Raw genomic sequence first — 11,419 nt, 5'->3', positions numbered from 1 at the left:
GCAGAGGGAGCAGGAGAGGGAGAAGCAGGCTTCCTGCAGAACAGGGAGCCCGATGTGGGCCTTGATCCCAGGACCCTGGGATCATGACCTGAGCCAAAGGCAGACACTTAACGACTGAGCCACCCAGGCGCCCTGAAAACATAGCTTCTTGACATGAGTCTTGGCAATTATTTTTTTAGTTATGACACCAAAAGCACAAGCAACAAAAGAAAAAATTAGTAAGTGGGACTATACCAAACTAAAAGGCTTCTGCAAAGCAGTAGAAACAATCAACAAAATGAAAGGGCAACTTACAGAATGGAAGAAAATATTTGCAAACCATGTATCTGATAAGGGACTAATATTCAAAATATAAAAGGACCTCATACACTCAATAGCAAAACCCCCCAACATCCAACTAAAACATAGGCAGAGGAACTGAATAGCCATCTTTCCAAAGAACATACACAAGTGGCCAACAGGTACATGAAAAGGTGTTCAATATCACTCATCATCAGGGAAATGCAAATTAAAACCACAATGAGATATCACTTCACACTTGTTAGAATAGTTATCATCAAAAAGATAAGAGATAACAAATGCTGGTGGGGATGTGGAGAAGAGGAAACCCTTGCTCACTGTTGGTGGGAATATAAGTTGGTACAGTCATTGTAGAAAACAGAATAGAGGTTCCTTAAGAAATTAAAAATAGAACTACTATATGATCCATTAATCCCACATCATAGCACCTAATTCAAAATCCCACTTTGAAATAGGATTTCAGAAAGATATCTGCACTCCCATGTTCATTGGAACATTAATCACAATAGCCAAGATATATGTCTGTCAGTGGATGACTGGGTAAAGAAGATGTGGTATATTATATACAATAGAAAATTACTCAGCCCCAAGAAAGAAGGAAATCTTGCCATTTGTGACAACATGGATAAACTTTGAGGGCGTTATGCTAAGTGAAATAAATTGGACAGAGAAAGACTAATACTGTATGATATCACTTATATGTGGAATCTAAAAGTGCTGAACTCAGGGTGTGTGGGTAGCACTGTTGGTTGAGCATCTGATTCTTGATTTTGGCTCAGGTCATGATCTTAGGGTCATGGGATCGAGCTCAGTGTGGAGTCTGCTTAAGACTCTCTCTCTTTCCCTTTCTGCACTTCCCTGCTCTCAAATAAATAAAACTTTAAAAAAAGAACAAAAACAAAAATGTTGAGCTCATAGAAACAGAGCAGAATTGTCATTATCAGGGGCTGAGGGAGGAGGTGGGGAAATAGAGAGATGTTAGGTAAAGGGTATAAACTCCGATTTCTAATGTGAATAAATTCTGAGAATATAATACAGAATGGTGATTATGGTTAACAACACTGTATTATATACTTGAAAGTTCCTAAGAGTAGATCTTAAATGTTTTCACTATAAAAAAAAAAAAATTATGTGATGTCACAGAGGTGTTAGCTATGGCGGTAATCATTTTGCAATATACAAGTTTATCAAATCAACAGTTGTATGCCTTAAACTTACACAATGTTATATGTCAATTATATCTCAGTAAAGATGAAAACAATAAGTACCCCTTAAAAAGTACAAGGGTTGGGGCACCTGGGTGGCTCAGTTGGTTAAGCGACTGCCTTCAGCTCAGGTCATGATCCTGGAGTCCCGGGATCGAGTCCCGCATCGGGCTCCCTGCTCAGCAGGGAGTCTGCTTCTCCCTCTGACCCTCCCCCGTCTCATGCTCTCTCTATCTCATTCTCTCTCTCAAATAAATAAATAAAATCTTTAAAAAAAAAAAAAGTACAAGGGTGATTATGTGCTTACCAGCATCTGGCAGTCTTTCTATCAGATCCATGAATTCTTTTTCTTTGATGCTGATTCCCATGTTTTCTAAAAGAGTGTCCAGCTTGTTGACATCAACATTGCCTTCTAAGTAAGGAGGAGGAAAGGAATATAGTAAAATTGAATGTTTCTAAAACTGGACCATGAATTCACTCTGCTGTGTTATTATTCCTCTTTATCAAGCATGTATTATATTACAATAAAAAAACTCACATATTTCTTAGTATTATTAAGATTTTCAAGACGAATACCAAAAACCCAGTTTTGTTCAGTTAATAAGAGAATAAAAATTCCTCTCAATTTTATGTTAGGATTTTGAAAGGTGAGAGCTAGAGATGACTGACATAATATTCTATAAAACAGGAGTTGTTTTTATTGTCTGTACTTTCAAATTATTTGCCTCCACTTTTGACTGAAACCTTTATCTGACAATGTTCATTCTTTACCTTTTGCTTTGTGTTTTTATTTTGTTTCTTTGGGGCTGAGTTAGGAAAATCCGAGAAAGTTTAACACTTTCTGCCAAATTTTAGTACAGGAAACTACTTGGTTTACTTGGTAAAATGCAGATCTACTTAAGAAAGCATAAATAAATACAATTACATAGGAAAGGATGATTCATATTTTAACAACACAAATAAAGGTTTCGGATTCAGTCTTTTCACTGTGCTTCTTACTCACGTTTGAGAGACTTTATGCCCTTCATCAACCTTTTTTGATACACTTTTCCATCAGCTATAAAAAATAGATATTTAAAATGGAGTCAGAAAGGTAGTACACATCTTTTAATTTCAGAAAGAAAGAATTTAGAAATCTTTGCATCAGGAACATTTCAAATGCAAATAGATAAATATATGAAATTGTTCTCTCTCAGTGGTAAAGGAGTGAATTGCAAATCATAATCATGAGATGCTCTTTTTTTTTCTGTATTGAGAATGTAGAGAAAATAACATCCTCACATACTGTTTGTGGGAGTTCAAATTACAATATTCTGGAAGAAAATGTGAGAAAAACAAAATATCTTCCATTTTACAACTCTACTTAAAGGAATTTAATCTCAAAAAATTTTAGAATATTTGCAAAGATTTATCCACAAGGTTGCCAAATAAAAAAGGATATATATTCATACATGGAGAACTAGAAGAATATACATCAAAATTCTCATAGTAGTTATTGCTTTATGTTGGGAATATAGTTTTATTTTCACTTATTTGCATTATCAAGGTTTCTATGATAAATATGCATGTTAACATTGTGAAGAGATGAGAATTATAAGTAAATTAATATACACATAAATATTATCTATCAATCTATCATCTGCTGAGCACTAGAAGGAAGTATACCAAAATACTAATAATGGCTATCTTTGGGTTATGGGATTAAAAAGAATTTTTAATAATTTTTTTGGTTTTATTTAAAACCAGGGCATTATGCTAAGTGAAATAAGTTGGAGAGAGAAAGACTAATACTGTATGATATCACTTACATATGGAATCTAAAAATGCTGAACTCAGGGTGTGTGGGTAGCACTGTTGGTTGAGCATCTGACTGAGCCACCCAGGCGCCCCGAAAACATAGCTTCTTGACATGAGTCTTGGCAATTATTTTTTTACATAGGGTTGTTTTATGTAAGATTGTAATTTTTCATTTATTTTTGATGTTTGTATCTTTTTTTTTTTTATGTTCAGTTAGCCAGCATATAGTACATCATTAGTTATTGATGTAGTGTTCAATGATTCATTAGACGGGTATTTTTTTGTTTAATCCTTTAGAATCTTAGATTTTTTTTTATTATGTTATGTTAATCACCATACATTACATCATTAGTTTTTGATGTAGTGTTCCATGATTCATTGTTTGTGCATAACACCCAGTGCTCCATGCAGAATGTGCCCTCTTTAATACCCATCACCAGGCTAACCCATCCCCCCCCCTCTTAGAACCCTCAGTTTGTTTCTCAGAGTCCATCGTCTCTCATGGTTCGTCTCCCCCTCCGATGTCCCCCCCTTCATTCTTCCCCTCCTGCTATCTTCTTCTTCTTCTTTTTTTTAACATATAATGTATTGTTTGTTTCAGAGGTACAGGTCTGTGATTCAACAGTCTTACACAATTCACAGCGCTCACCATTAGATGGGTATTAAGGAGGGCACTTGTTGTAATGAGCACTGGGTGTTAAAATGCAACTATTTTGTAATTTTTCACATGTGGAAATAGTTTCACAGAACTAGGCTTATAGCACCCATGAGACTTACCATTAAGTGGCAGTGTCTTCACTAAATTCAAACGTTCATTAGGTGCGAGCTCAATCCCCAAGTTTTCCAAAATACTTTCAAGTTTATTAGCATCAACTTTACCTCCTTTGAAAGAAAAATGAATTATTGACACATGGCAATTTTAGGACATTATAATGATCCAAAATAATGAAAAATCTGGTTTAAAGAATGCCATCCTAACTTTCCTACTCTCACATATTCCAATAATGTTTAAGGATAATGAGGCAGAACCTATTCCTTGATTCTTCATAAAGAGTGGTCTCCTAAGACTAATGGCAAGATACCATAGAAGAAAATCAGTTTATATATAATTGGCCAGTAATTTAGGATATCTAGTCTTTTTTACTTTTTAATACTGAATCATGTGATTATTATTTAAAGCAATCCTATCAACTTAATTTTCTAAAAATATTCCTCTTCCTATATTCTTTGCCTACCTACATTTGGTTATTTAAGCCAGCAGTTATTAACTCAAGCTTGTAGGAGCCTGGAGGTAGAAGAAATGAGTGAAACTAGCTGTGGTGAACTAGACAGCACATGCCTTGTCCAAAGAGAAAATACACCAGTTACTGTCGTGAGGGAATATAGGGCCAGTGTTGCCAGATTTTACAAAACTTGACTGCAGGTTGGACTCAATTCATGGGTGGCCAATTTGTTAAACCTCTGATTTAAACACTGGTTAAGATCAGTATAATACTGGCAGAAACTACAGAAAATATAATTTATTACTTAAGCATCACCACTTATTTACTTTTTTTGAAGATTTTACTTATTTACTTGAGAGAGAGAGTGTGTGTGAGAGCGAGAGAACATGAGTGGGGAGGAGGGGCAGAGGGAGAGGGAGAAGCAGACTCCCTGCCGAGCAGGGAGCCCAATGTGGTGCTCCATCCCAGGACCCCGGGATCATGACCTGAGCTAAAGGCAGATGCTCAACTGACTGAGCCACCTAGGCACCCTTCACTACTGATTTTTATAGCCAAATCCTAGATAATTCAAAATCAAAGGCAGAAGTAAAGTTGAATATAAATATTTCATTAAAAATATGTAAAATATCAACATTAATAAATTTATGATATAATATCAGGAAAACACTATGCAAGATTTAACATAGGGTTAGAATTTAATTCAAAATGTCTTAGTAATGTCTTACTCACCTGAAAAAGATTTTACTTCATTCATCAGCTTTTCTAGATCAACTTTACCTTTAACTGTAAGACAAGGAATAAATTGGATAGAAACATAACAATGAGACCAAGAAAGTATGTTGCACTGAGCAGAAAAACTTAGTAGTATTTATTTGCTCTAAAAAATTTAACCTTTTGCAGGTACATACTTTCAGTTATAAAGTGAGTCATGGGGATGTAATATACAGTATGATGACTATAGTTAATAATATTTGAAAGTTGCTAAAGAGAGTAGGTCTTAAAAGTTCTCATCACAACAATGTAACTGTGTATAGTGATGGGTGTTAACTGTGGTGATCATTTTGAGAGACATATATATATACATATATATATTGCAGTATATATAAATACTGAATCATTTATGTTATATACCTGAACTAATATAATGTTCCATGTCAGTTATAACCTCAATATAAAAAGTTATACCTCAATATACAAAATAGACGCTGGTTTCATACTATACACATACACACACACACACACACACACACACGAAAACTTAACCTTTTGCTACATCCTTCATAAGAAGGTAGAAGAAGGATGACAGCTTGAATGATAATAAGCATAATTATTTCCTGAATACAATTAATATTCCAGCATTTCCAATGTATTGTGCTCAGGGAAGAAAAGTGGCTAATTCTTATCATTTACTTTCTGAAAACAGAAGTGCTTTTTCTCCCCCAGCAAAATAATACTCCATGTTGATGAGAAAAATCTAGCTATAATCTAGGAAACATGGTATAAAATGTAGTTAATCATAAATTCAACACACCTGTTTTTGAGTACCAGCAGAATGGCCAGAAAAGTGTATCAATTACCAATAATGTTGCTAATTCTGTGGTGAGAATTTCCTTATTCTTTGTCTATTAAAGTATTCCTGGCCATTAATAACTTCGATACCAACTACAGGTCAGGGCAAAATGGAAAATGTGTGTTGGTTTACCTGGACTATTTTAGTTGACCAAGTCTATCATGAAAAAGAGATGGGATCCTTGGAGGGGATTAGAATTTTTAGGCCTGTCTTTGTACATGGGTCGCCATGGTTGTCTGTTCATCCTCTTCTTTGTCCATCTGGTTTATTCCTGGGAAAATTCTTTTTTTTTTTTTGTAGTTTCCGTTTTTTTTATTATGTTCAGTTGGCCAAAATATAGTTTTTGATGTAGTGTTCAGTGATTCGTTAGTTGCGTATAACACCCTGTGCTCATCACCACACGTGCCCTCCTTAATACCCATCACCTGGTTACCCCATCCCCCCACCCCCCTCCCTTCTGTAACCCTCAGTTTGGTTCCCAGATTCCAAAGTCTCTCATGGTTTGTCTCCTTCTCTGATTTCTTCCCATTCAGTTTTCCCTCCCTTCCCCTGTGGTCCTCCTCACTATTCCTTATGTTCCACATATGAGTGAAACCAAATGTATGGTAACTGTCTTTCTCTGCTTGACTTATTTCACTTAGTATAATCCCCTCCAGCTCCATGTTGATGCAAATGGTGGGTATTCATCCTTTCTGATGGCTGAGCAATATTCCATTGTATATATGAATCACATCATTCTGACCCAAGATGAAAGGGCTCTCTGCCATAGGCCATCTAACTGGGGTGAGTTCTCTTTCATTAAAATATTCCAAGTTCATCTCAGCTGAGGAGGAATCTATTAGTAGGAATTAAGACATCTGTGTGACAAGGGAAATTTGTTTAAACCAAAGTTGATCATTTTCCTTTACTTATAATGTTATTCTTACTCTTTTGCATTTACTTTAATAAACATTTAGAAAGGCTTTTGTGAACATGGAGACCGGAGCATGGCTCCAGTCCCTTTTACTACCATCTCAAAGCTGTTTCCCTTTTGAAATTCAAACGTTGATGGTTTTTCTAGGCTGCTGGGGCTATGTCAACACTTGGGCTCTGGTTGTGTCCTGGAGCCCAAGAATGGGCATGGGGTTCTTTCCGCCCTCAATGAGGGAAGCACCAGAGAGGTGTCACAGCCCAGGAACAGAACTGGAAAGCAGTAGATCGTGGGAAATGCTTGGCATTTAGAATCCTGAAGACCCTGATGAAGCTCAATCAAGGCCAGTATGGGGCATTCCAATTCCCCTCACTCCTAAAAGACCAAGAAGGAATAAAACAGGTGGGCAGAAACATTTTTTTCCTGAGGTGGTTAAAATACAGAGATGCCAGAACAGATGCTACCTTCTTTTCTGTAAGCTTGAAAACGATCTGTTATGTTATGGAATATGTAATATTAAGTGCTAAATAAAGAATCTTGAAATAGAAGGGAAATTATGTAAGAGAAATTTTAGGAGTTGTTTGTGAGAATTGAAAATGTATAGTTGAGGAAGTAAAGACATTCCAAAGATCTCATGGTGGGGAGTAGGGGAAATGGTGGGAGGAATAAGAGTATTCTAAAAGTTTCTGCTTATTGAGATTGTGGGGGTGCGGAGTGGGAGGAAGGGATAAAGCTGAAATGAAATATCTGATGGGTAAAAGTATCTTGATGGAGAATAAAGCAGTATTTTGTTACCAGTAATAATTAAGTTATAGGTAAGTATGACAGTGAATGAGAAGAAAAGAAATGCAAGAATTAATGAAATGTGACCCTCCTAGGAAGAAAACAAATATAATGAATGACAACTTAAACCAGTAATAATAAGCACAAGAAAAAAAGAGAAAACAACAGTAGAAAATGAATAATAAATATAAAATGAGATAAAATAAATGCATATGTCCAGTATTACACCAAATCTGAACAAACTGAAATTTCTCATTGAAAGAAGAAAGATTATCAGATGGGTTCCTTAAAAACCCAGCTATATGATGATTTCACAAAATATATTTCCCACCAAATGATAAAGAAGATTGAAAATAAAGGAGTGGGCAAAGATATAGGAGGCATATACAAGCAAAAAGAAACCAGTACTGGCAATTGTTAATATCAAAGTAAAACTTAAGAGTCAAATCAACAAAGAGATGTAGATAAAGAGGGACATCAAAAGGTATAGTTTATGAATATTGTAACAGTCATAAACCTATAAAGCAAAACTATTAGTAATTTAAGAAAATTTTTTTAAGATTTATTTATTTATTTGAGAGAGTGGCGGGGAGGGGCAGAGGGAGAGAGAATCTCAAGCAGACTCCCTGCTGAGCACGGAGCCTGAGGTGGGGCTTGATCCCAGGACCCTGAGAACATGACCTGAGCTGAAATCAAGAGTCAGACACCCAACCGACTGGACCACCCAGGTGCCCCAAGAAGAATCTTATAAAAATTCAATTAAAGTAGGAGATCTTAACCCTCTTAATAGAAGATCTATTTTGTAGACAAAATAGAGGTAAAGACACAAAGGAATTGAATAATACTACTGATAAACTTGATTTTGTAATATATATATATATAGAAGTCTATGTGCCCTCTCTAGAGACTATAAATTATTTTTATATGCCTACAGATTTACAAAAATTAGTAAAGTACATGGCCATAATGAAAATTTTAACAAAATAGAGATTCTTTTTAACATCTCAGTGGCCACATTATCTGATAGAACTCCAAAGTTTATATATAATAAAAACTTAAAAGACTTAAAAAGAAAGTAAGAGATATACTTATAGATACTAGATAATCTTTGTATCAATTATAAGTTGGTAGAAAGTAATGATCAGGAAAACTCTTCATATCGAAACCAAAAGGACGTAGTGAAGCTGCACTCAGAAGAAAATGTATGGCCTTAAATTCCTTCATTTAATAATGAAGCAGAAAGACAAAAAGAAACTAAGTACTCCTAGCAGACGGGTATGAAAGAGAAACAACCATTCTCCAAGTGGTTGGACAAACAATCAGATAAAAAGTGGGCAAACAATTTGAACAGATACTTTATTAAAGAAGTATAAATGGCTAATAAGCACTTGAAAAAGTACTCAATATCATTAGTCATCAGGGAAATGTAAATCAAGGCCATATTGAGATAGCACCACACACTAACCAGAAGGACTAAAATTAAAAATAACGATAATAACAAATATTGGTGAGGAGCTGAGCTAAGAGAACCTTCAGACATTGTTGGTGGGAGTATAAGATGGTACATTCACTTTGGAAAAGTATCTAACAGATTTTTATAAAACCAAAGACATATTTACCCTAGGATGCAGCATTTCTACCCAAAAGAATAGTAAACACATGTTCAAAAATATCTCAGACAAAAAAAGTCTCGTACAAGAATGTTCATAGCAGTTTTATTCATGATAGTGAAAAGCTAGAAAAAGCATAGGCCCAATAATAGTAGAAGTGATAAACATATTTTTCAAGGATGGCTGAGCTATATATTTCCCATCCCACATGACCTTATTACAATGTGACTGATACAACTTCCACCAAGAGCTTAGACTGAATCTGGGCAGGGTCTTGTGATTGCTTCAATAACAGCATTTGGTGGAAATGGTGCTCTGTGACTTCATCCTAGTTACAGATTCAGAGAAGAACTGTTCTAAATTGTCTGTAATAGACTTTCCTTTTTTTTTTTTTTTTAAGATTTATTTATTTATTTATTTGACAGAGAGAGACACAGCGAGAGAGGGAACACAAGCAGGGGGAGTGGGAGAGGGAGAAGCAGGCTTCCCGCTGAGCAGGGAGCCCGACGCAGGACTCGATCCCAGGACCCTGAGATCATGACCTGAGCTGAAGGTAGCAGCTCAACAGACTGAGCCACCCAGGCGGCCTGCAATAGACTTTTCTCCATAGGACCCAGGTGAAAGTGAGAGACAGGCAGACAAATACTGAATGTCAGCCACATAGAGCAGGTATACTCTAGCCACATTAAAATAGAAAGAACATTAAAGATCACCATACCTATAATAAGTATCCTTTTTATAAATACTGATGTCACGTATTAGCAAATGTGACCAAGGAGTTTAAGTGGAATTTGCACAATACTTATCAATTCTCCCTACTCCATAAGGAAAAAAAGGTAAGGCTAGTGAAAAAACAGAGGTATCTTGAAATCCTTCTCTACTTTGAACATAAAACCAGCGAGAGACAGGATGTGTTCTTTCTTTGGACCTGAGTTTTTTCCCTAAGCTTTTCAGAATGCCTTCTTGATGCCAAACAAGCTTTTTTTTTAATTTTAATTTAAATTTAATTTAAATTTATTTTTTTTAAATTTTATTTTGTTATGTTAGTCACCATTCATTGTATCATTAGTTTTTGATGTAGTGTTCCATGATTCATTGTTTGCCTATAACACCCAGTGCTCCATTCAATACGTGCCCTCTTTAATACCCATCACCAGGCTAACCCATCCCCCACGCCCCTCCCCTCTAAAACCCTCAGTTTGTTTCTCAGAGTCCATAGTCTCTCATGGTTCGTCTCCCCCTCCGATTTCCCCCCCTTCATTTTACCCTTCCTACTATCTTCTTTTTCTTTCTTTTTTTTTTTTAACATATAATGTATTATTTGTTTCAGAGGTACAGGTCTGTGATTCATCAGTCTCACAATTCACAGCATTCACCATAGCACACACCCTCCCCAATGTCCATCACCCAGCCACCCCACCCCTCCCACCCCCCCACCACTCCAGCAACCCTCAGTTTGTTTCCTGAGATTAAGAATTCCTCATATCAGTGAGATCATATGATACTTGTCTTTCTCTGATTGACTTATTTCGCTTAGCATAATACCCTACAGTTCTATCCACATCATTGCAAATGGCAAGATTTCGCTTTTTTGATAGCTGCATAATATTCCATTGTGTATATGTGTGTCTATATATATATATATACACCACATCTTCTTTATCCATTCATCTGTCGATGGACATCTTGGCTCTTTCCACCATTTGGCTATTGTGGACATTGCTGCTATAAACATTGGGGTGCACGTACCCCTTTGGATCCCTACATTTGTATCTTTGGGGTAAATACCCAGTAGTGCAATTGCTGGGTTGTAGGGTAGCTCTATTTTCAACTTTTTGAGGAACTTCCATACTGTTTTCCAGAGTGGCTGCACCAGCTTGCATTCCCACCAACAGTGTAGGAGGGTTCCCCTCTCTCCACATCCTCGCCAACATCTGTCGTTTCCTGACTTGTTAATTTTAGCCATTCTGACTGGTGTCAGGTGGTATCTCATCGAGGTTTTGATTTGTATTTCCCTGATG

This window comes from Halichoerus grypus, chromosome 2 (genome assembly GCF_964656455.1).
Source record: "Halichoerus grypus chromosome 2, mHalGry1.hap1.1, whole genome shotgun sequence".
NCBI classification, from domain to species: Eukaryota; Metazoa; Chordata; class Mammalia; order Carnivora; family Phocidae; genus Halichoerus; species Halichoerus grypus.
Note: the sequence above shows the minus strand (reverse complement) of the source record.